Here is a 27,826-nt window from a genome sequence, read left to right as displayed (position 1 = left end):
TCGTTCGGAAAGTTATAAAATTTGGTAAAGACTCAATTCGATGCTAAAAATGAAGGTTAATCAACCAAACTAAAATGCAATCTATCTACCTCAATTCGTTTAAAGATTATTCGAGTTTGATTTAATCATTAATAAAATTAAACTCAAATACAAATTTTCAAACTCATGGATGGTAACTAAGACAAACTCGATAATAAAGTATAATAAAAATAGAGTCGATGGATTAATTTAATTACATCCTCAAATAAAAACAAATAACACATAAGTCGTAGTCAAATCATACAAATTTTGTGGCTAACATAAGTTGCCCTTCAACCACCACAGAGTCACTTCATAACCTTGTGCTCATCCCGACATCATAGGAGCAGCAATACCCAAAAATAGCAAGAAAAAGAATTAACCACTAATATTAATTTCTAAGAATAGCAGTTTTGCAGCTATAAAAAGCAGTGAACAACAACCAACTTTTGTCAATAAAAAAGAATAAGACAACAAGAAGAAAAAATAAAATACACAGCAGCAAAAAGAAATTACGCAGGCAGGATTACATTACAGTACTCAACACAAATTCTCTCAGCCATGGATATGAGGAAGATCGCACTCGTCGCTCTCATCGTCATCGCCACCATTAGCTCTGCCGTGGCGGCTGCCAGCCGCCCCTGCAGGCCACGACGCAGCCCACGCCCCAGCCAGTAATGCAATGGTTGCCGCCTTGCCTGCTTTTGGATCCTTCATGGCCGCATCTGTCTTCTCCTTCTTTGCCCTCCATATGCATTAGGGTTAAAGAATGGAAAAGTAGTAATATATATATATATATATATATATATATATAGATGTAAAAGAATCGTGTAAGATTTGAAGGACTTACATGTGAATTATGATGATGATGATGATGATGATGATGGATGTATACAAATATGGATACATATACATGTATCTCTATAAATGAATGGATAAATATAAATATGTTTCTTTCTAATATCTTTACCTGTGATTTCTGTTATTTTGAGGGAATAATTGTTACATCTTACACTGGAAAAAGGGTAATTTGAGTGTCATTATATTTTTTTTTTACAGAAAGAAAAAATGCATTTAACTACCCATTTTATATTAATGTAGATTATTTAAAAGCCCTGTCCCCTGTACACTGAAAAAAAAAATACAAGAGAGACAAAATAGAATCATTTATTAATGTGGTTAATTTTTTGTAGCTAATTATTTAAATGATATAAAAGACACATCTTCTACTATTCAGATTTTTTGTGTTAATTAACTTGAGTTATATTTTATAATTTAAAGGGATAATTATACTTTCATTTTATAGAATTTTGTCTAATTTTTAGACCGCTTCGAATCCAAAAATTACATCTACTTCCCTTGGCACTATGTATCATTAAAAAGAGAAAATGCAATTTATCCCCTATCATCATGAGCAAAAAACCTTCGGAAAAAATAACTTACAAAATTGTTTACTTTTAGTTATCTGGCAGATTTTTCGGACAATTTTAGCTCTATGCAACTTTTGAAAGGCAGTTTTAGTCCATATCCTCATAGGGATAAAATTGTCCGAAAATCTGTCAGAGGACTAAAAGTATGCAATTTCGTAAGTTACTGAACCTAAATAAAAATGGACAAAGTTATCGGACTAAAATTAAAATTAGGTATACTAGCGGACTAAAATAATATTTTTCCCAAAACCTTCTGTAAAATTTTTTGATATGAGGTAATTTGCTTTATTTTCCAAAATAGGTAATTTTCTAATTTTTTTTCATAAAAATATTTTTTTGCTCATTTCACAAATCACAAGGGGTAAATTACATTTAACTTCGTTAAAAAAAACCTTGGCGTTCTTCATAAAATCATCCTTTTACCTTCGCTGTCCCTTGAGGTTTATTCGAATTATAGGTATGTCCACTAAGGTTTGTTATATTACAATTGGGCTCCTTCAAAAAATATTTATTGTTTAACTAGACCTCTACAACTTAATATTTATTAAATATAATAATAAAAATATATTAATTAACTATTTGCAGGAATTTTAGACGAAACTATTTTTTTTAATTCAAATTTAAATCCACACATTAATACTTAGATTTATATGGTCATAATTTCACTCGCTTATATTATATTTTTATTCTCAAATGTAAGGAAGTTCAAATTAATTTATAAAAGTTGATTAATTCGATATAAAAACTAATTAATTGTTTCACATATATATATGTTATCGTAATCATGATTAACCAAATTCATTAATTTAATTTTCAGAAAACAAGATAATTGGAGATAAAATTAAAATATACGCAGGATATATGCAAAATTAATTTTGTATGTTATAACTTAAAAAGATTAAAATATTTCATACACATAATGACAATATATAATCAATTGAAAGTAGATGAATGAACTACATTTTCAATCTTTTGCATATAAACTCAACATCAAAACCTGTCGCTCAAAAAAAATTTCAAATGTTCAGTTCGAAACTCAATTTATACTAAAAATAAATAAAATATTTGAAATATTTAAAACCTCTCGAGCTCTACCAAATTAAAAGTTATTCAGTTTTGAGACAAAACATTGTTTTAATCCCCTAAAATAAGGACAAAATTTATTTTGATACCACAATTATGACAGGTGATGTTTTTAGTCCCATAAAACTTAAAATCACGTTACTTTTTAATCACAACACCTTTTTAGTCCCAAAACCACAACGTACATGACTTTTTGAGATTAAAAATACGTGATTATAAGTTTTATAGGACTAAAAGCTACAGCTTCCACAAATGTGGTATCAAAATAAATTTTTCTCTTATTTTATGGGACTAAACGAGTTAGATTCGCACGGCATATATCAAATTAAACTCAAATATAAGTTTATAAACTTACATCCTGTCCCCAAATAAAAAGAAATTAAAAATAACATGATCGTACTCGAATCATACAATTATATGGCTCACATAATTAAGTTACCCTCAAGCTTCCACAAAATCATTCAATGGTCGCGACCTCAAAGGAGCAATGTTCAAAAGAATTCCAAAAATAGGAAGCAAATTAAAGAATCAACCACAGCCACAGCTATTATTAACTCTTATGATTTCGGAAAATAGCCAATATAAAAACCCACCAACACACACCGATTTTCAACAGCAAGGCAGCAAAATTCACACAACAGAAACGCAGGCGGGACTCCGGCGAGCGAACAAACTCGCTCATCACTCTCGCCTTAATTTGTTCAGCCATAGCTGCCATGGATATGAGGAAGATCGCGTTTGTCGCTCTCATCTACATCGCCACCTTTAGCTCTGTCATGGCGGCGAGAAACCATTCTCACAATTCCGAATATGCACCGGCACCTACCCCAGACCACGCCGCCAATAATGCTATTGCTGCCTTGCCTGCTGTGGGGTCGTTCATTGGCGCCTCTGTCTTCTCCTTCTTTGTCCTGTATATGCAATAGGGTTGAAGAATGTGACTAAATACATACATATATATATATATATATAAACCCGCCGGGTAAGATTTGATAAACTTGCGGAAAATTCTTATATTTGGTCGAACCAAATCAATTATGAAACAAGTGTAGTACACTTGTACTACATTTACTACACCATATCATAGGTGTATTGCACTTACTAATAATTAGTTCGACTACGGTAAAACCCAATTTTTTGAATTGAGTTAGAATTTCTTGAGAACTTACATGTGATGATGGATGTACGTATATACATGTATCTATGAATGGCTAAATACAAATTCGTTTCTGGATACATCTTTATGTCTGATATTCGTCGTTCTGACAGCAGTTTTACTTCTTAATTAAAGCGAAAAAGTGAAATTTGAGGGCCATTATACTTTTTTATTAAAAAAAAAAAAAAGTGTTAAATTATGGATTTTATTCCGTTTGATGATTTAAATTGAAGAACCTGTACATATAGTAAGAAAAAAATTGTAAAGAGAGGCAAAACAGAATCACTTACATTTGAGTTATATTCTATAATTCAAATTATATGTACTCTCGACACATTATAGTTTAATTTTATAATTTCTGTATTTGGAAAAATCAAATATTTTAGGCACTCAATATAATTTAGAAATTTTTACATTTTTATTTTATTTTTTAAAAATATTCTATCCACCTCGTTGGATCTTTTACAAATTTTTTCAAAAGAAAGAAAAACAGCAAAGACAAAATTGATAATTTAAGGCTCCATCCAAAATGTAATAATGCCAAATTTTATGGGAGCTCGTTTGTAATTTACCCATATATATACAATATAAAATTAATTCTTAAATTTGGGTTGTGATATTTTTCATCTTGTATGAATGTATTTTTTTAAACTTTTTAAAATTTCGTGAATTTAGGACAATTTCGGCCAATTACTTGAGTATGGAGTGAAGAATTACAATCATATGCCATTGTCTCGCAAAATTGCTTGGAATTGTCTCGACTAAATTGCATTTACTGTTTTGTATATAAGAGGACTCAAGATATGAGAATGTCAAATAGCGACCTATAATTAATTAATTTTTAACAATTGTAGAATTTTAAAAGTGGCTGAAATTTACTCCACAAACGATGAGTAGATAAAATAAATTCTAAATTTATCTTTAAAGAATTTGACCTTTTTTTTCCACGTAATCCCTAATGTGGCAAAGGAGAGAAAAAATGTTCGGTCAGTTAAAAAAACCAAACAAAAAAGTATTTTTTTTCCTTTTTCTCCACGCCGTTGCTTATGTGGCAAGAAACTTTTGCAATATAAGTGGTTATGTGGCAGATAGAAAAAATGTCAAGTTAGGAAAAGCTCCAAATGAAAAGGGCATTAATTTTGTCTGCCTAGCAAATTTTGGTGGCCGAAGTCTTGAAATTGTCAAAAATTAATTAATTATAGATTACTATTATTTGTCACTCCCTTTGTAATATACAAGTCCATAAATTTAAAAAATCGTTAGACCAAGTTACAAAAACAACTTGTACAGAATCAAAATGCCACTCTCATACTTACACGGCCAAATTAAAATTTTCCTTCAATTTAAAGTAGATGACCGAACTTCATTTTCTATGTTTTTGTTCACTTAGTATACTTTTTTTCTCCTTCCTTTTTCATTTTGCAATAAACCCTATATCAAATAAAAACTAATTGCAAAGTTAATTAAATTAATTGATACTCAATTTGAGATCAGTCCATGAAACTTGCCTGACACTCAAATTTATTAATTAAGCAACTCGATTTTAAATGTAATTATTCATTGAGAAAGTTCTGAAACACGCGCAGTTCTAACTCAATTCAATCACTAAAAATAGATAAAATATGTTTGAAAATGTCGGACGGCTCATGCTCAATTCATGTAAAGATTATTTGAATTCGACTTGGTCATTACTCAAATCAAATTTAGACGCAATGTTAATAGCTCAATTGGCGATGAGGTTTTCTAGTAGAATATTATTCAATTAATTAATTTACATCCCCAAATAATTAAAAAATAAATGAAATATAACATGTACTCAAATTGAGCAAATTATGTGGCTCATATAAGTTACTCTCCAAGAACCACACCAATCACTCCATTCATCCCGACATCAAAGGAGCAACGCGCAAGACATTCCAAAAATAGCAAGCAAAGGACATATTAACTAAAATTACTTGTAAAAATAGCCACTCTACTGCTATAAAAAGGGATGACGAACCCAGGCATCAAAACACAAACAAATAACGCATAGAAACAACGCAGGCAGGCAAGACTACGGTGAAAATAACTCTCTACCTCACCCCTCTCTCTTTCAACTTTTCCTTAAGTCTTGCTCCTGCCTTCATCCAACCCTCGACGCCATGGATATGAAGAAGATCGCACTCCTCGCTCTCATCGTCATCGCCACCATCAGCTCTGCCGTGGCGGCTGCCGACCATGCACATGCGCCCCTGCAGCCGCCCCTGAAGCCCACGACGCAGCCAGTAATGCAATTGCTGCCTTGCCTGCTGTTGGGTTCTTGATTGGTGCCTCTATCATGTCCTTCTTTGCCCTGAATTAAAGAATGTGACTAAATAAATACATATATATATACATGTAAAACATCCGTGTAAGATTTGGAGGAATTACAATGTTATGATGATGGATGTACGTACGTAAATGATCAGTATATATACATGTTTCTACAAATGGAAAGTCTCGCTTTATATGTTTAAGTTTGATTTCTGTCATTCTAAGTGGATCTTGTATATACAGTGAAAAAAATTATAATAGACCCACAACAGAATCACTAATTAATTCAACAACATATCTAATACTTTATATGTGTGCTTTTGTTCGGTTCGAATTGTCGAAAAGTAACGCAACGAAAATTTAAAATTTTATTCTAACATAAATATACATAAATATTCTAACATAAAATGGATCATTCGCAGAAAAAACATTATGTGACAAGAGCGTATCACATATGCCCACCTTTTTCACATTCCGATTGGTGCAAATGAGTTGAAACAGTTCAAAACGGGCAAAATATTTTTTTATTTTCTTAAAATAACGGTAGGATTTTTTTTTATATCACAACTATAGCATGCATTTGATGTTTTTTAGTCCCATAAAACTCAAAATATCACGTCTTTTATATTTTTGGGACTTTTTTATCCCAAAATCACAATGCTTTTATAGTCCTAAAACCACAATGCACGTGACTTTTTGGGACTAAAAATATGTGATTATCTGTTTTATGAAACTAAAAGCAGTATCTGCCATAATTATGGTATCAAAATAAACTACCCTTATTGTATGGTACTATAAAAACATTTTGGCCCTTGAAAACGTTGACCACAATCTATGCCCAAAGATATTAATTTCAATGTTAGTAGGGAATTTCTACAATCCAAATCTCTCAAGAAATAAAAATGGCTAACATAATCTAATTGTGTATGTAAGGAGTTAGAATGTATCCTTCTAATTCTATTAAATAGGATGAAAATGAAAAACTACAATGATGATGAAATTATACATAGAAACCAAAGGGCAGACATCTGTATATCTCACTTTTTCTTAGTTTTTATTTATATTATTCATTATTCCGGTAATTTGTAACGGGAATTTAACTATTCATCATTTACGACTTTTAAATTATACAAGAAATATTTTTTGAGATTTTAATAAATACGTAGGAGTCCGCCAACCCCTCTAGGCACATGCGATTTTCACTTTAAAAAATTAGGAAAAATTTGTTATTAGATATAATTTTATCGTCAATGGATTAGAACTATGGTAGAGTCGTGGAGACAGAAAAGGAAGGGACCGGATTTCCTCTCTTAACATATACATAGAGGAAAAATTGGTCTGTCATTGAATTTGCAGCTGCCGCCCCTTTGCTATCTTAAATGGAATTTCTAAGTTCATTAATTAGTTCATTTTGTAACACAAAATTAATCAAGCTCTGATTTAATTAATTACTTTATCTGATGTAATTAGACACATATCAATTTAATTCGTTTAAATATCTCTAGATAATAGTGCGTTGCGGCCAAAATTAATTAGCTATATATATTAGTTAATAAATTTTCTACAGCATTCACTTCAACGCTTGAATTATATATATTGTCGTTGATATGAATTAATTAAGACTTAGAAGAAGAGCTTTTTCAAGCAAGGGATTAAATAGATTTTTTGTCTTTCGTCTTTTAATTTTCAAGATAATATTTTAGTTTTATATTTTTTTAATTTATTCAATTTTAGATATTTTTTTTTCTTCAAATCTACATGCGAGAAGAGTGAATTCATGAAAGTTGAATTTTACTTTTTTGTTCAAGAAGGTTTCAAACGCAGATAAAAAAAAATTATTTAAAACGAACTCAATTAAAAGTTATTTGAGCTCGATTTGATGGTTAATCAAACCCAATTCAAATGCAATCTATAAGCCCAACCGCGTCTAGAACAAGTTTGAATAATAAAGTGTCATCCTAGGTACCCTCGATCAGTTTACACCACCAATTCAAATAAATTAAAAGCAAAGTACATGAGAATTATGTGGCTCACATAGGTAACCATGCCATCGTCCCGACAACAAAGGAGCAATGTCAAAGACATTCCCAAAATAGCAAGTAAAAGAGTTAACCGCAGATATAAATTAGCTAAAACTAGCCATTCTACTACTATAAAAACCCATGAACAACCACCAACTTTCATCACCAGAACACACACAAACAACACATAGAAACGCAGGCAAGATTACGGTGAAAAAACTCTCAGACCCTCTTTAAAGCTTTGAGTCTCGCCTTCATTCAACCATCGCCGCCATGGATATGAGGAAGATTGCATTCGTTGCTCTCATCGTCATCGCCACCATTAGCTCAGTGGTGGCGGCTGGTGACCACAGCCACGCACATGCACCGGCAGAAGCCCCTGCAGGCCACGATGCAGCCGCCCCTGCAGGCCACGACGCAGCCCACGCCCCAGCCAGTAATGCAATGGTTGCCGCCTTGCCTGCTGTTGGGTCATTGATTGCAGCATCTATCTTCTCCTTCTTTGCCCTCTATATGCACTAGGGTTAAAGAATGTGACTGAATAAATTTTTAAATAAATAAATAAATATATATATATATATATGTAAACCAACATTGTAAGAAGACACTACATGTTACATGTATCTATAAATTGCTAAATTTTCTCTCTATACATATATCTTTATCTGTGGTTTCTGTCATTCTAAGAAAAATGTTACATCTTGTAGTTTTAAAAGCGCGTTATTCAAATTATTTATCTTTACTCTGAGTTACATTTTGTAATTCAAATTACATATATACACGACCCATTAAAATTTAATTTCATTTGTATACTTAAAACAAATTTAAAAATAGTTGATATCTATGGTAAAAATCATTTTGCCTATCCAAATTATATCCATTTTTACACTTTGTCACCTGCATTTTTGTTTGTTTCACTTTGTTATACATACGAACCACACAAATTCGGCATTTTATCATTTCACACAATTTTTCTATCGCAAAGTGGTCACGTGCACAACACATGGTATTTTTAAGGATGAAATAATTACTTCCTGGCAAGGCTGTTTGGATAAATAAATCAATATCTCTCAAGCCTTTAGTCAACCGGTATTTTTCCTCTAAATTGAAGGGGAAAAAATGGACAGAAATGTGGAGGCAAACAGATGAGGAATTTGGATAGATGAAATTTGTCATTGTGCACAAAATATAATCCTCAAGACTTTGTGGACAATTTTGAACCCCGGAAGAAGGTACACAACTTGCATACCCAAATCCAAGAAATATCCTTTTTTATTTTTAAAAAATCACTCATGTTTTTTACTATAAGAGAACAGGGCTTTAAAGATGAAAATCAGAAATGGATTAAGACACGGACAAAGATTCAATCTCAAATGGCAAATGTATAAATATTCGACCAATTGGCATTTTTTTTAAAAAAAAAAAACTTAATTAAGAAAATAAAATTATAAAAATTATTCCGTCTGTGATCCCATATAAAATGGGATTCAAGCACTCAACATACATACATCCTTAAATAAGCCATATACAATTTCAAAAGAGGCTACAAAACAACCTTTGAGTTTGCAATTATTGTTGTCCACACACAGTACTATTCTGTAACCACCTTATTAGACAGATTGAACCTCTTAAAAATGTTGAATCTCACACTGTCTGAAATGTTGCTTCCAATGGACATCCATTGCTGATAGAATTTTGAGTGCTAACTGTTGGATTGATCCATCGCATTCTTCTTAACCTATTTACCAAACAAGTACCAAATATAAAGATCTAATTATTACAGTACAAAAGAATAAAAACTTCAAAATTTAATTGACAATTACCTGTAATTTTCTATTCAAAGCACGAAAACTAAGGGACGAAAATGGTAATACTTGAAGGACCAAAATGAATTGGGGACAAAACTAAAGGACGAAAAAGAATTCAATTCCTTTTTATTTTTCATATAAACTCAACTATGAATAAAAATATTATTGAGAAATTAATCAAACAAATTGAATTTTACCTTTCGTTTGCGGTACGAATTTGATTTGGCTACTAAAAGTAGTAAATAAAATGTGCTTGAAAATATTAAATCATGGCCGATAAGGTTTGGCTCAATTGGCGAAGTTGATGCGTCGTGACTCTAAGGTGAAGGGTTCGAATCCACCAACATGATGGATGTTATTCTACTTTAATAGTAGATGTTGATTAGAATTCTAAGGTGAAGGGTTCGAATCCACCAACATGATGGATGTTATTCTACTTTAATAGTAGATGTTGATTAAAAATAATTATTTGATATTGACAGATAGTATATGATTATTATTATTATTGGTGATGGTTGCATCTGATATTGATGATTTTAATCAATTTATTAAAAAAAAATATATTAATAATTCATATGTTTTTTTTTAAAAAAAAAAATATTAAACCAATTAAGTTCAACTCAATTGATGGTTATTTGAGTTCAATTTGGTCATCAATCAAACCAAGCTCAAATACAATCATTTTGGCTCAATAACAACTAAACAAGTTAGAATAATAAAGTGTTATATTACACTTAATTAATTTAAATCCCCAAATGGAAACAAGCTAAACAAAACATGTAGACGAGTTATGTGGCTCGCAGAATTACCAGCCAAGCACCATGCAGTCATTACATGTAAACTTGTCATCATCCCGACATCATAGGAGCAGCAATGCCCAAAAACATTCCAAAAATACCAAGTAAAAGAAATAACCACAAATATTAACTAAAAGTAGCCACTCTCTATTGCTATAAAGAGCCACAAACTTTGATCAACAAGGCATCAAACCACACACAAACAACACAGAGAAACGCAATCAAGATTACAGTAAGAAAACTCTCTGAGCCCTCTTAGAAGTTTTCCTTGATTCTCGCCTTCATTCAACTGTCGCCGCCATGGATATGAAGAAGATCGCATTCGCCGCTCTCATTGTCATTGCCACCATTAGCTCTGTCGTGGCGGCTGCCGACCACTCTCACAGCCACGCACATGCACCGGCACCCGCACCTGCAACCCACGATGCAGCCGCCCCAGCCCACGAAACAGCCCACGCCCCAGCAAATAATGCTATCGCTGCCTTGCCTGCTGTTTGGTCGTTGATTGGCGCCTCTATCTTGTCCTTCTTTACACTGTACATGCACTAGAGTAAACGAATGTGACTAAATAAATATATATATACACATATATATATATATATATATATGTAACACGAATGTGTAAGATTGCAAGGACATGTTAGGATGATGGATATATACATGTATCTACAAATATTGGTTAAATATAAATGCCTTTTATCCCTAATTTATCTTCGTCTCATGTTATCAAAATTAATAAAAAGAAATATCAATTTACTTTTATGTGATTTCAAAAATGAATAATAAAACATACGATGTCATCCACGTGCTCTAAATGTGATTTTTTCTCATTTTATGAGGTTTAAATATATTTTGGGTTTTGGAATTTTGGTACTTTTTTATTTTTATGTTTTATCTTTTTAGAATTACAAAAGAGTTAATTTTTTAATATTTTTTAATTTTAATCTTTTGTTATATTTATTAATTTAAAAGGTAAATGTTATATCATGGATGCTCAAAAAATTTTATCGGAGACAAAATAAAATAACTTGATCTAATACTTTAAGCCAGTTATTAAAGTAAATGGTGAATTACAAGGGCCTCTCTTGATATTTGCTTTAATTACAAATTTCTTTGTTATTGTTAAAAATTTATCAATTCGTTCTTGAAATTATAAATATTCTAATAAATACCTCCAACAATAAGTTATTACAAAAATGTATTTGTAATTTAAGGTGGGTATTTATAATTTTTTAAATAATAAGAGGGAATATTTCTAATTATGTCAAATATGATGAAAACCCATTGTAATTTTTTCTAAAATAAAATATGTCACTATTGCTACCTCACCATGCCTGCGTGTCATCTAGATCTGCTATGTTAGCCAAACCAAGAACTGAGAGCGATCGCAATGCTCTTGCGGCCAATTTAATTAAATTTTTTAATTAAATCAATTTAAAATAATTATAAGAAAATGATAAAAATTATAATTTAAAAAGTGAAGAGAATTAAAAAAAATTAAATTCATTTAAAAACATGTCACCATGTCTGCCAGATCACCTGCCACTTGACGATGAGATTCCGACCAAATTAAGGTTATTTGAATTTAAATTGTCACTTTTTAAAAGTTGCAATCTTAAATTGTTATTTTAGAACGAATCTGAACTGAAACTGTGATCGCCCCTAAAAACTGTATCAAAATTGCATTTTTCCTCGTCATTTAAATTATATAGAAGACGGCTATATATATATAGAAGGTACATTTTCTACTAAATTCTTACCCTACTTTTTGTCGCTTTCCTTTTTGTTTAGTAGATAAACGCAACATCGAATAAACACATAATTGAAAATTTAATCAAACGTACTTGATACTTAATTTGAGATTGTCCTGTAAAAGCTTATTTGTATTCAATTTATTAACTTAACAAACAAAACCTAAGTATTACCATTCATTGAAAAAAGAAAAATTAAACACAATTCAAATTCAATTGGATTTCAATAAATAAATAAATATATTTAAAAATATTAAACTACTCAAACTCAATTCACTTAAAGATTATTGGAGTTGAATTTGGTCATCGATCAAGCCAACCTCAAATGCAATCTTCCAACTCAACAGCAATTTATAAAACAAATTGGAAGAGTAATCACTATGTTTGGTATCATTTTTAACTTGTTTTGGTGTGTTCTGTAAAGATAGAAAAAGAAAAATAAAGATAAATAAATATATGTTAGAGATAGGCACTGTTTCAAAATATTTCAAAACACCATCAAAATTTTTAAAATATTTATCATGTTTTGGCCCATCTCGAAAATGGGCCAAAAATGGAACGGAACACTATGAATGTGTCTTATTACACTCAATCAATTTACATCCCAAAATAAAAGAAAATTAAAGAAAAGTTGTAATAGAATCCCACAAATTATGTGGCTCACAAAAGTTACCCTCCAACCACTACGTACATGAGAGCTCGTCGTCATCATTGCGACATTAAAGGAGCAATGTCAGTATCATTCCAAAAATAGCATATTGTAAAAGAATGAACAAAAGCACTTTCTAAAAGTAGGCACTCTACTGCTCTATAAAGGCCATCAACAGATACTTGATCAACAGGCACCAAACCACAGAGAGAAACGCAGGCAAGAGTATAGTCACAAACAACTCTCTCCGCCCTCTTTTGAACTTGTCCTTGAGTCTCTCGCACCAACCTCACCCCCCCGCTGCCATGGATATGAGGAAGATCGCACTCCTCGCTCTCATCGTCATCGCCACCATTAGCTCAGTGGTGGCGGCTGGTGACCACAGCCACGCACATGCACCGGCAGAAGCCCCTGCAGGCCACGATGCAGCCGCCCCTGCAGGCCACGACGCAGCCCACGCCCCAGCCAGTAATGCAATTGCTGCTGCCTTGCCTGCTGTTGGATCGTTGATCGGCGCCTCTGTTTTGTCCTTCTTTGCCCTCTATATGCACTAGCTAGGGTCAAAGAATGTGACTAACTAAATATATATATATGAAAAATAATTGTGTAAGATTTGAAGGAATTAGATGTTATGATATAATGGATATATACATTTATGTATCTATAAATGATTAAATACAAATATGTTTCTCTTTCTATATATATATCTTTAATTATATGTTTGTTCAGTGATTTTGAGGAGAGTGCTACAATCTTATAGTCGGAAAGTACCATTTGAGTCCCATTTTATTTGTTAAAAAAAGAAAAAAAAACATTATATTACCAATATATGGTTAGAAAACACTTGTATATATAGTTACAAAAAATTATAAAATATTTAATATTACTTTTAGACCCTCGGTTAAGCCACTTATTCAAATTCAGAATCAATCAATATCAATCATTGTAATCATTGTCATCCTATATATCGTAATGTATAATAGAAAGAAATTGAATTTTTTGGTTGACTAATTGAACAATTTTTTTTATAATATTTTCAAATTTTCCATCTACCTCATTCAATTTTTTTAAAAGAGAAAAAGAAAATACAACAAGAGCAAAGTTGATAATTTTATGCCTTTATTCAAGAATTACATGATTCTATCAAACATTAGGAGATATTATTTGTAATTATTCTCAAACCTTTAGAAAAACTTATTATAATTTATCCGTTAAATTATATATATGAATATAAAAGACGGCTATAGAAGGCACATTTTCTACTTTTCAGGTTTTGGGCTAAATGCAATCTCCACCAACCGAAAAATTCTAATTTGAATTGGGTTCGACTGAATCTAAAAAATCAATCATATGATAAGTGGAGAAAATGCATGTCTTCGCACTCGTGGAGAAAATTATACTATATTTGTTTTCATTTTCAAGTTATCTCTGAAATGAGTTAAAACGTACTTAATATCTATCATTATACAGAAGTATTTTATTTGGATGTTTTAATTGTTTTAACATAAACACATACATATATATACACATACGTAAATATATATTAAAAAAAATATGATTTGGTAATATATAGTAATTTTTGTCTCCCAAGACACAACATTAAACATACAATACCTTATTTTAAACTATCTTCAAAAACAAATTCAAATAAACATACTTATTTATTTTTATTTTTCTAAATCTATCTCCACAAAACATTCATAAAACAAATCCAAACACTTTACATTCCATTTTTGGCTTTTAAGTAACCCCGTGAAGCTCACATGCATTCTCACACGGTAACGAGTGTGAATTTTCAATTTAGTTACCTGGCCTTTTTTTTAACTAGTAATTTGTGGAGATTCTGCAATTTCTATAAATATTATTTAAATAAAATATTTATTATTTAATAAAATAAATTAATATTAAATTTATGAATAAAATCATGAAAAAAAGAATAATTATTGAAAAATAATGGAGGAGAAGGAACTTAGATGGGTAGATTGAAAGTTAATAAATTAATTAACAAATTAAATTAAATATTAAAATTAACATTCCAAAATAATTGAAACGTCAATTCATTCATTTTCAATTATGTAGTATAGATATTCGCTCTAAATGTGAATAAATATAAACGGTGTAGGAGTAGTCCATTAAGCTTATATGCTAGGCTTGATACAAGTTTTCAATCTGAGACGACGCAATAAAAAATAAAAATTGGGTGTAAAATGTAATTAAAAAAAAAGAAACATTCGGGGCAAAGTGGTGCGATCAGAACTTTGTGTAAAATTTCATTATTAAAAAAAAATATATTTATAATTATAGTTACATCCTTAAAATATGTATTTATAATTTTTTTTTTTTTTTTTGTAAAGAATACAAGTAGTTGTCTAATAAGAGCTAAGCTCAAAGACATGAAGATAATTTACCTAAGTTACAACCGCCCAAGCACTACAGAATCGTTCCATAACCTTGTGCACATCCCGACATCATAGGACCACAAAAACATTCCAAAAATAGCAAGAAAAAGAATTAACCACAAATATTAATCTCTAAAAATAGCAATTTTGGAGGTATAAAAAGCCATGAACGACAACCCACTTTCCTCAATAAAGAATAACACAACAACTCAGCAACATATATAAATAAAAATAAATTACTGTGTTCCCACAAATTCACACACACACACACACTCCCCTCTTTGAAGTTTTCGTCGTCGCCATGGATATGAGGAAGATCGCACTCGTCGCTCTCATCGTCGTCGCCACCATTAGCTCTGTGGTGGCGGCTGGGGACCCACGCACATGCACCGGCAGAAGCCCCTGCAGGCCACGATGCAGCCGCCCCTGCAGGCCACGACGCAGCCCACGCCCCAGCCAGTAATGCACTTGCTGCTGCCTTGCCTGCTGTTGGATCCTTCATCGCCGCATCTGTCTTCTCCTTCTTTGCCCTCTATATGCATTAGGGTTAAAGACTACTTCTTGCACTGAATAATTTTTTAAATATAAATATATATATATGTAAAACAATTGTGTCCGAATAAAAAAGGAATTATATGTTATTGTATACAAATAAGTTTCTCTATATATTATACGTATACACATTTATGTGTCGTTCCTGTCATCCCGAGGGGACTGCTGTGTCTCCCGGTTTGTTTTCGTTTAGTAAATGAACTTTTCTGTTAATCGATATTTATTAAATTTGTTGATATTAATAAAAAATAGAATGCAAATTTATACTTACCTCAATTGACTTATTACAAATCAAATAAATCTTTTTTTAATCAAACTACTCTCGTACATCTCTACATGTTAATGCATGTGATGAGGTATATTTTCACACTTGTAAGGGTAATATGGTTGGAAAAAAAATTCGTTTAACATGCAATGAATCAGGTATAATTAAGTCAATATGGGTAGAAAAAATTATATTTTTGGTCCCACACGATAGAGGTGGTTGCACTTTTGATCCCAGAATTTACAAGATTAGCACATTTAGTCTGAATAGAAAAAAAGTTGTAGCATGCATTGTTCGTCTTACAAGATAATAATTATAGCGCATTTGATCTCATAAGGTTAAAACAAATCGTTAGCATTTTTGGTCCCAAATACTAAAATGTTTTAGCCTACGCGACTAGATGTACTAATCATGTAAACTATTGCACAAAAAATATAATACCCCATGTCGTTTGGAACCAAAAGTACAATTTTTTCACTGAGGATAAATATAGATTTCGATTCAATTTTGTTACTAATATAAGCCAATTCAATTAGTTTTAACTAACAAAAGAATCTTTTTGTTAGACAAAAATAAATATTAAAGATACCAAATGTGATTTGTCAAGCTATAGAAAGTATACGAATAATTATACTAAATTTCAGAAAAGACGATGTAATTATACCTTTTATAAAAGACGGCTATAGAAGGCACATTTTCTACAATTTACATTTTTTTAATCTTAAATTGGAGTTATTTTGTAAATGAAATTGTATGTACACAGGACATATTAAAATTAAATCTTATTTGTATATTTAAAAACTTAAGGTATTTTATATACATAATACATATATATAATAAAATATAAAAGTTTTCAAACTCAATTCCAACCTGGGTTTCTTTCCTCGTCATGGGCATACGAAGGTGAGGCGTCTGGGCTTCTTATTTCGTTTTTGGGCCGAATTATGCTGGGCCACACCCATCATACATTAATAAGTATTATAGGGTTAAGATAACTAATATTATCCAAAATTAAAATATGATATATTGACTAACAATTATAATATATGGTGAAAATTTTGAAATAAGCATTTTGTGGTAGTGGATGTTGAAATTATAATGGTAAAAATTTATATAAATTATATTAAATATTTATATACAAAAAAGTTTATCAGAATGTACTAAATTATTGATTAAGTTTGTTTTTGGGTAATATAAACTAAAATATTATATTTTAATATCATCTAAAATTAAAATATGAGATATTAATTAATAATTAGTGTATTTTAAATGTTTAATTAAATAATTTTAATTAAATCTATTACCAAATAAAACACTAAAATTATAGTATATTATTTGAGTTTATGAATTAATAAATGAACAAATTTCGTTAACGCATCACCAATTATATTTTTATGTGGTGTGATTATCTAAGATGCTGATTAAATACATAATTCAAGTTAGGATAGTTATAATAGCACACGTAGCAAAATAGTTCACTGTTCTTTTTATTTACCAAAAAAAAAATATATTTTATTCTTAACTCAAATCTATATATAATAAAATGAATCATTGAAACTATCCATTTAAGCGCCGTCAACCTGAATGAACTTTATTATGCCAAATAGAATATAATGTATTTTTTAGATAAACATAAAAAATTATTAAATTTTATCCAGAAGAGATCTTACCAATATTATCTAACAGCTTTTGGATAAAGAATTAAAAATAATGAATTTATCAAAATGAATCTGATCAATATTATCTAACAAGTTTTTTAAGATAAACAATAAAAATATTAATATTTGTACAAAAAATTCTAATTAATATCATTTTCAAGGCAGCCGTATCACTCCTCACCTTCTCAAGGCAGGGCAGTCTATTGTAAGAGCGGCATCAGTCGTCTTCTTAGGCACCTATCTCCGCCGTTCTCGTCCTGCGATCGCCAATCTCGTGTGCCGACCACCATTTGGCCTCCGCGTCTTATTTCTTTAGGTAATTCTTGAAATTCATCAATTCAAAGCAAACGAGTTCTTTTACTTTCTTAAATTAATGGGTTTCTTGGCATGATGAAATAATCGGTTCTCTTTTTTTGTTTAGTTATATTTTTTCCCATGTTTTCTTGTGGAGACGTAAAATCTAAGAAATAATAAAAATATTAATATTTGTATAAAAATTCTAATTAATATCATTTTTCTGTATTGTTTCTTAAGTATATAAAAATATGTATATTCAATATCTATTTTTCAATTGGATAACAATTTGAATTTCCAAGCAAGAAGGTTAATTTTGTTTTTCTAAATCAAAAAAGAAAAAAAATTGTTACCGTTGACCCACTGCATATTACCCTTCTTCTCCCTTCTTCGCTCTATGTATCAGACTTTGGTGAGATACAGGGGGAATCAAATCGATTTTTTGAATCATCAAGTTACAACTTTTTTTCTGTTCTTCTCCTTCTTGACACTTTTTCTTTTACCAAGAATTGTTGAATGCAGGAATTCAATGAGTCCAAGAGGACGAATTCAACTGGAAGTCGAAAGATCAAGATTCAGGTATATGTGGCTGGTGTTTTTTTGGGGTTTCTTGAATATGTTCCGTTAACCGCCGCGCGTGGTTTTGAATTTTTTCTTGAAGTTTTGCGTGGAGATTCCACCATTCTTTGGCTTTTTAATTCCTTGTATTACTCGCGTCTTGCTTTTCAGGGAGGTCTCGAATATGAACCCACTTTCTTGTTTTTAGTTCTGTTATGTAGGGTTTGCAATTGCGAGTACATTGTGCCGCATGGTTTCTTGGTCTGATGAAATAACCGGTTCCCTCTTTTTTGTTTAGTATTTTTTTTGCCCCATGTTTTCTTGTGGAAACGTTAAATCTTGGAAATATCCACAAACGAATTGGTGTTGTTTACAAGACTTTACACCCTTATCTCTAATTTTCCTTTGAAAGGATGTTCACTGTCATTTCTGCTTTTCATGGATGTGTTTTTCTATTATTTTCATCTTTGGTTAAAGTAAACTTTGCGGTCGACAAATTGTTGTGAATTAGATGCTTCTTTTTTCTCTTTTTGGTTGCAGTGAATTAAATATGATATTGTTGGTGCCTTGTGGTTCTATTACAAAAATGAAGGAAATATGCTAGTGTTTTCTATTCTCAGGCTCCAGTGCCTCTAGAATTTCTGGGAAAAATGAAGAAGATGGCACTTTCATTGTATTCCCAGGTGACTAATTACCTTAGTTTATATTTTTCAATCATTCTTAAAGCTTATCATATGTATCTGATTCATAATGTGTGAAATCTGAAAGCCAATTTACAATTGAATTGTACATTTTGCACTTGTTCTTGCAGTCATGTATGTGACGTTTTGCCAATTTCACTTATTCTTAATGCTAATCAATGGTTAGGCTAGCACTAAAACCATGTTCTATGGGCCGACTGCCATTGATTGTGGATGAAGTTGGCTCTTGGAAAATTTGTTAGATTATATATAGCTCTCGAAATGATTTTATGGTTGAAGAATTTCAGTCCTCCACCTGTGATTCTTCATGGTCATCGAGGTCTTGTTTTCTATGCACTTGATTATATAGACATGTTTGCTTCCCTTCTCTCTTATTGATGACCTAGTGCTTCTAGCTCTTATATGAATATTTGGTGATTGTGTGCTTTTTTTAAACTGGTGGCAAGGTGTGCAGGCCGTGGATTGGACCGTAATCTTGGTGTTTGGCTGATCTTCCCACGATTAGAATGGCTCAGCAGACTGTTTGAGTTTGAATTAATTGAGGATTCCCTTGTTTTGGAGAATGAGGGACAATCATGATTTCTCTTCGGATTAGCTGCATTAGAGCGCCTGATAAAGTTCACAGGATGCAAAAATTTTCTCCTCGTGGGACATTGTTGGGAAGCCGATTAGCACCATTATCCACTTATGGGCATCTAAAACATTAAAGGTAAGAGAAACATCACTTTGCATCACCTAATCTGATAACAACTAGTAGCTGCACACAACTGCCACAAATAATGATTCTGTAGTTTCTTCTTATAATCTTGAAGAACAATTTTTATTGGTAGTATTGGAGAAATTACCTTATGCATGTGCTTAATTTGTTTGATTGGTAATTTAGATAGAAAATCTGTTTGCCTAACATTGAACTTAAGTAATGTTATTTCATTCTCTGTTTTCACTAGGCACGTACTGTGGGCAAAGAATAACGGAAAAGCTCTTGTCTATCTATCGAATTTTAGATATTGATTTTTCATAGAAAGATATCTGCACTTCTTGAAATTTGATAGTTTATGACACTTTGCTGCAAGATTTTCACTTTTGATGTTTCTTTTCTAAAGTTCGAAAACTTACAACAAACTGCAAATCCAAGTTCGGGGAGTTTTATCTTCAATTAATTAAAGCAAAAATCAGACAACCATTGTTTACATATGTTGAGTTTGTCAATTACACCATGGTGATGGTCTTACAACTACTCGAAGGTAATGGGAATTCATGCACTGACAGCTTGACTTTAATCAACATATGTGTCACTTTCTGACCCGTAAGTAAGTTTTTATTTCCTACTATTATCCTTGTTACCATCAGTTTCAGCCTATCTCCTAACTTTATATGTGTGTGTATATATATTGGACTGTAAGGGCCATCTGTATGCTGTCTTTCAATATGAGTTTAAAAATCTGGCCGAATTGATGGGCCAACAGAGCATACTTTTTTAATGCATCTAGACAGGTTTCTTGATCGTGAAGAACTTTTGCCATGTTGTTTATGCTTTTACAATTCTGTCTTAATGCAATTTGCTGCTAGTGATCCTTCCTTTGCTAGAACTTTGGTTTGGAAAAGTTTTGGCTTTGATCGGTAACTGGGAGTCTACTACTTTAGGAGCAGTAAGTTACTACTTTGTCTTAACTACTATTATCTTTTTCCTGTCAATTTCTCCTTATCTCCTGTAATAATGTATATATGTTATTCACTGAAAACTTAAGTGCCAGCTATAAACTCTCTGTTAGTCCAATTTATCTCTACTTAGAATTTCTCGTGGAACTGGGATTAAACTTCTTATATGAATTGATACTCACCCAACTAATGGGCCAACACAGAATATTTATTATCAACTGCATCTAGAAAGGTATCGTGGTTATGCAATATCTGTTGCATATTATGCCTCTGAATTGGAGAATGCCTCATTTCTTTATGTTGTTTTCTTCTATGTCTTGGTTTATTGCTTGTTCTCTCTTAATGCGAAGTACAAGGAGAAAGGGCTGATTGAATTGTGATGTCATATTATTTATTAGCAATTATTTTATTTGCAAGCTTATTGTTAGCAATATTGTCATTGTCCATGTCTTACTAGTGCCATTAAACTTGTGAATTGTCTAGCATGTTTCACGTCCTTAAAAGCATCAGATAGATATGACTAGCCATCATTAGAAAATTCCAAAAGTATGTGTTATGAAATTAAAAATGGTGGCCTAACACATGTAGCATGCATATATTTGATTCTACAAGTGAAGCGTATTAGTTAGTATTATAGGTTATGTGTACTCGTTTATTATAGGTTGAAGGCGGTACAGTTTGGATTTGGTTTTGCAAATTCTGTGTTACCGAAAAACGTTATATTATTAAAAATTGTGTGGGAATCAAAAGGGTTGAGTAGGATTTAAAACATTCAATTGAGACACATTTTGGCCGCTAAAAGTATGCTTTTTGATGATATTTTAGAACCTAATGTTAACTCATGTATCTTCATATTCCTCTCAAATTTCTAACCAAAAAAAAAACCAATGTCCTTATCAGTTCTTCCTTGCCGACTTTTCTCCCATATTTTGAAATCAAGGAGACTGAAACCATTGAATTTATGCTTTGTAAACTTCAAATCCAAATTTTGTGCGCTGATTTCTTTGAAAAACTCACGTGACCATCATTTTGACTCGGAAAGAATAGGATTGGGAATGTTTGGGGCTGTTGAAATGTGAATGATGCAAGTATAGAGTTGAGACCTAAATTGGAGAACAAATCTCCCTTTTTTTTGTAAATTTATTCTTGGTTAATTCGTCGTGTTGGGTTTCTTCATGAGCTTGTTTTGAAACTTTTTGTTGTTATACATTTAAAATTATTGTATGAATTTACAGAAATCATGTTGGTTCATGTTAACATCTTATGTTTGCAGGTGTATCATAGAAAAATATTGAAAAATCTATATTATCCAACTATGAGTTATTTTATTTGGGAACTTTGAAAAATTAAATACTATGCTAAAGTGTAGAGCGGTTGTCTAGATGCCAATCAATTTTTTTTTAAGGAGATTTCATGAATTTTGTGAATATACGTAATCTCAAACATTTGATAAATATTTTTTAATGAACAAATTAATAATAGATATGAGAATTTTTTAGTTTTATTGAGTAATTAACCATAGTATATTTCCAAAAACTTTGTTTTCTTTTTATTCTTTTACTAAGATTTGTCTTCTCTTGCCAAGTGCTTTATCAACTCATGTTTTCAAAATCAGTATGAAATGCACTAATTTCTCTAAGATAAATTTACAAAGTTTTAATATTTTGGTCAGTTTTAATAAGTATACAGATGTATTTCATTTACTTGTTTGTGCATAAGTGCCTAAAAAAGTCACATGTTTTTATTTTCAAAGAAAATTATTAATTGATTTTTATTGTCATTTAAAAAAGTTTTTGTATTCTTGAGAACACTTTGAAGTTTGAAGTGCATTCGATTCATTACTTTTGAACAAATGGATAATTTTTTCTTTAGACTTCAAAAAAAGTGTATACTGATAAATAAGTGAATTGATAATACTTAAAGAAATACATGCATTAACTATATTGCTACTTGCCAAAATGTGGTAACAAATCTTTTAACATGATAGGTGGTGTACAAGTAATTTAAAAATAAACAATGAGATGGCATCTAGACAACTGTTTTTCCGTGTAGTGTATGATATTTAATTTTTGAAGTTCAAAAATAAACTAATTTGTGGTTGTGTAGTAGTGATTTTTCGATAAATTTTACTATGATACACCTACAAAAATTTGGATGTCGATATGGACAAATATGGTGTTTCTGTACAATTTGTACAAAAATCTTAAATGTATGACAATCAAAAGGTTTTGAAAAAGCAAATTGGATAAAAACCTAACATAATGAATAATTTGAGAATAAATTAACAAAAATGGTGGAGGGTTATCTCCCCTTTAGGCATCAACTCCGAACTACTCTTCACATTTTAAACTGGCCTCAGAATTCATAATCCCATTATTTCCAAGTTAGAATGTTGAGAATGTGAAGGTTTTATAGAAATCACATACATTTTTGGATTTGAAGTATACAAAGAAAAAATGCAATGGTTTCACCCTTTCTTGAATTCTAAAATATGGAAAAAATCGGTGGAAATAACTAGATAGGGACAAAGGTTGCGCCTTTGGTTAGAAAAATAGTAGAGAGGAAGCGATAGATACATTAGGTTATCATGTGGTTCTAAATAGTGTCAAAAAGCACATCCTTTTTAGCGGTCAATGTGAAACAATTGAATGTTTGAATCTCCTACTTCAATCTTTAAATTCCTGCACAATTTTTAACGAGATGATGTTATTTTGGCAAGCACATTATTGAAAAACCAAATACAAACTCTAGAGCCATCAATCGTAATAGACGTGTATTATAGATAGATACATTTTGCTCTTTACATACCTTTAAATGACACTAATATTGTTGATTACGTGCAGGGTAATGCTAGTGAAGATGATCCCGACAAGTATTTAGCCGAATGATACAGTCTTCAACTTGCTTCACAATAACACACTAGCTTTTATGACACACACAAGAACCTTGCGGTTTCTTTTCCGCAACATCAACATCCATTATCTTTTGAACAAATTTGGCCTATTATAAATAAGAATACTTTATTTGTAGTACTTTTGGTCTTCAGTGGAAAAGGCCTTTGTTTAGACTTGAGGATCAAGTTCCTCTTTTTTATATTAAAATTACCTGTTGCAATTCCTTCAGTTTTTAATGCGATGCAACACCACTTACACTTATTACTACTACTATTCTCTCCTACAAGTCCTAATTATAGTCTTGTGACAGAACTATGATATACGTAAATATAACTATTTTTATGCATTCTTCCAAAAGAGCACTCGGCTTCATTAATCAGAGCAATGCTTCTTAGTTCTCAACTTGTATCAAAAGTTTCATTATTCTTTTCCTCTCTGATTTGTTTTTCAAATAGTCTCATAAACACCACTCGTAATTTTGCTATTTAAAACCAGAATCTAGACTTCTCATATTACGAAGCTCTTCAATACATTCAATTAAAGGGTGCAGATATACTCTTAAGGAGAGAAATCGAAAATGGAATGAGTTGCCGCAATGTAAATTGTATAATTCCTTAGAATGCATACAGATATGTTGCATCATCATTGCTGATGCCAATCACATCTGCTACAGCTCCAATCTGAAAGCAATGAAAATGCGAGTGAATCGATCCTAGAATGCACAATTGGAAGCGGTAAATAAAATTACGTAAATTGAAAGTCGAGCATAATAATACCATGATTCCAAGTGCTCTACCCTTGTAGTTGCGGGGCGTTCGATATAGTTAATTACAACAACAATAAAATTTAACGGTGCTTATAGTAAAATTAAAAAACGAGAAGTGCAATAAACGTAAATCAAGAATTATATTTGATTGATTTACTTTGAACCTCATTCATTTGAGCTGTTTACGCGAGACTTCAATGTTAAAATTCTTTAAAGACACGTCCACACCACACCGGAATATGAGATCCCTTAGTTCAATTTGCTTGAAAAGAATTAAGGAGAAAAAGAATAAACCCTTTAGGCATCAACTCCGAACTACTCTTCACATTTTAAACTGGCCTCAGAACTCATAATCCCATTATTTCCAAGTTAGAATGTTGAGAATGTGAAGGTTTCATAGAAATCACGTACATTTTTTTTTATTTGAAGTATACAAAGAAAAAATGCAATAGTTTCACCCTTTCTTGGATTCTAAACTATGGAAAAAACCGGTGGAGAATAACTAGATAGGGACAAAGGTTGCGCCTTTGGTTAGAAAAATGGTAGAGAGGAAGTGATAGATACATTAGGTTATCATGTGGTTCTAGATTGTGTCAAAAAGCACATTTTTTTAGCGATCAATACGAAACAATTGAGTGTTTGAATCTCCTACTTCAATCTTTAAATTCCCGCACAGTTTTTAATGCGATAATGTTATTTTGGCAAGCACATAATCGAAAATCCAAATACAAACTTTAGAGCCATCAATTGTAATAGATACGTTATGTATTTTGCTATTTACATACCTTTAAATGATACTGATATTGTTGATTACATGCAGGGTAATGGTAGTGAAGATGATCCGGACAAGTGTTAGCCAAATGATACAGTCGTCAACTTGCTTCACACTAGCTTCCATGAACACACAAGAGCCTTGCGGTTTCTTTTCGGGAACATCGACATCCATTATCCTTAGAACAAATTTGGCCTATTGTAAATAAGAATACTTTGTTTGTAATACTTTGTTTAGACTTTGTGGATCAAGTTCCTCTTTTATTTTATATTAAATTACCTATTGCAATTCCTTCGATCTTTAATGTTTCGCAACACCACTTATGAAGTATTAGAAATATGTCTATATGGCTTAAACAAGAGTAGTGGAAACATAGCATATCAAATAACTCGTTGCGCTAGATCCAAGAAAGTAGTAGTTGCAAGAAACAAGTAAAAAATAGTGTTGCACCATCCAAGTGTAGTTGATCTCGTTATGGCTGAGTTCATCACATCAATGAGGGTTCACGTAATTATTATGGCATAGCTCAACTTATTAAGCAAGTGCGGAACCAAATAAAGTAATCCCTCAAATGCATAGTTAAATAGCAACTACAGCGGCCCATCGTTTAATCGATGAGGAGGAAGTCAATCCTCACGAGTGGGCCAAAAAAAGGGGAAGATTCTTTCCATGGAGAAGCAAAAAGGGAGGTTTCTCCTTCGCCTCTGGAGTGAGTATTCTCTGTCCTCAAGGTCATGGGGAGTATTATATTTCTCCTTTCGTTGTACTCTACACCCCTTCCCCCAAGAGTCGTCCCCACTTTCCTCCCCCTAGCTGCTTGACCTTATTTTCTGCATAGTTGAAATCAGGCCTTCGTTTCCCCATCCCCTCCTTTTACTCCGATGTAGCGCGTCTTTTTGTTGTTCCTTTAAATCAGCTAGTCCCCAACTCCTTCAAACTTTTGGCCAGATTCTTCATGATTTTTCGTTTTCATCAATTTCCCATTTCTGCCAGTATCTTTACTCAGTCTTACAGTTTGAAAAGAGTGGAGATTGGTTTTTTTGTGTTCGTGCCTCATCCTGGAATCTCCTTACTGCCTTCCCCCCCCACCCCCCGAAAAACTGGAAGAAGAGTTTTTTTTTTCTGTCTTGTTTCTCGCCCTTGGTCCTTCCCTGATCATTCGATTCAGGAGGTTCTTCATCCTCTTCAGGTTGGGGAAGTCCATTGCACTGACCTCCCTGCTGGATATATTGAACGACAACCTTTATGATTGACAATCCCTCATTGATGAAAGGTTGTTGGGCCATTTCGGTTTAAGTCCACGGGTGGAACCCTTGGGGGATTCCCTGGGTATTTTTGTTAATAATTTTTGTTCTTTTCTTTATTTGAACGAGTTCTATGTCATGATATTGCTTATCCTTTCTTGATGCAGAAAACATCTTCAGTAAGTTGATGCGGGACTTATGAAGAGAGAGTAATGCTCCATTGGTGGCCGAACTCATGAAGGGGTGCTATCCTCAGGGGATAAGCACTTGCTACCCTCCCTAATGAAGGAGAAACTGGAGGGGATAGCCTCCTCGTATATGCTTAAGGTATGATGTCTTCAATTTTCCTTCCTTCTCTTGATCAATGACCTCCTGACCCCTTTCCTCCCTTCTGACAGTCTATCTCTATTTGCGAGGAGCTCTTCTCCGTCCTCCCAGCACCCAACCTAATGCCCAAAGCAGGAAGTTTTAGGAGAAGTTAGAGCGTCTGGGGGCTGAGAATTATAAGCTTAGGGAGTATTAGAAGGAAGCAGTGGGTCGCTCATAGCAGCTTGAGAAAGAGTTGAAAAAAATTGCAGAAGGAGACCTATCAAAGGGAATTAGCTAAAATCACAGGAACTTACTTCGAACATGGTTTTATGGCATGCAAAGAACAGTTCAAGGCGCATGGGTACCCTCCATCAGGGGAGGAGCCCTCCTTTTTAGCTATTGCCACGGCCATGAAAAATGCTCCAGACCCTTTTTTAGATGTTCCTGCTCCTGAAGGTAGAGGTTTCCCTCTTGAATCAAATTCGATCTTGGAATTGATCTTCCTTTAATCTGATGCCACTTTTCACCTAGGCGTGTCCTTGACAAGTTGCTTTTTTTCGCAGAGGATGATTTAGACAACATATTAGAAGAGGCCGAGGCAAAAGTGAGGGGTCCCCCCCCTGAAGCAATAATTGAATCTACAGCGAGGGACCTCTTAAGAGTGGGAGCTCGAAAGGAGGGAGATACCCCCAAGGATGTCGATGCTTGTCTGTCTGAAACTTTTGTTGATGTGACTTCCAAAGAAAAGAA

General features: G+C 32.3%; 1 long non-coding RNA gene across 8 annotated transcripts; it reads left to right on the top strand.

The window, feature by feature from the left end:
- Nucleotides 18,079-24,205, top strand: LOC105168947. 8 transcript variants are annotated; one of them, XR_002287579.1, is made up of 5 exons: nucleotides 18,079-18,195; nucleotides 18,696-18,752; nucleotides 19,272-19,414; nucleotides 19,879-21,081; nucleotides 23,935-24,205. It is a non-coding gene; the product is annotated as an uncharacterized LOC105168947 (long non-coding RNA). The 8 variants fall into 8 exon arrangements; XR_002287578.1 differs by having other exon boundaries at nucleotides 18,681-18,752; XR_002287582.1 differs by lacking the exon at nucleotides 18,079-18,195 and adding an exon at nucleotides 18,567-18,585.

This window comes from Sesamum indicum, linkage group LG1, assembly GCF_000512975.1.
Source record: "Sesamum indicum cultivar Zhongzhi No. 13 linkage group LG1, S_indicum_v1.0, whole genome shotgun sequence".
NCBI classification, from domain to species: domain Eukaryota; kingdom Viridiplantae; phylum Streptophyta; class Magnoliopsida; order Lamiales; family Pedaliaceae; genus Sesamum; species Sesamum indicum.
The sequence above is the reverse complement of the archived record's forward strand: the minus strand, read 5'-3'. Positions and strand labels throughout refer to the sequence as shown.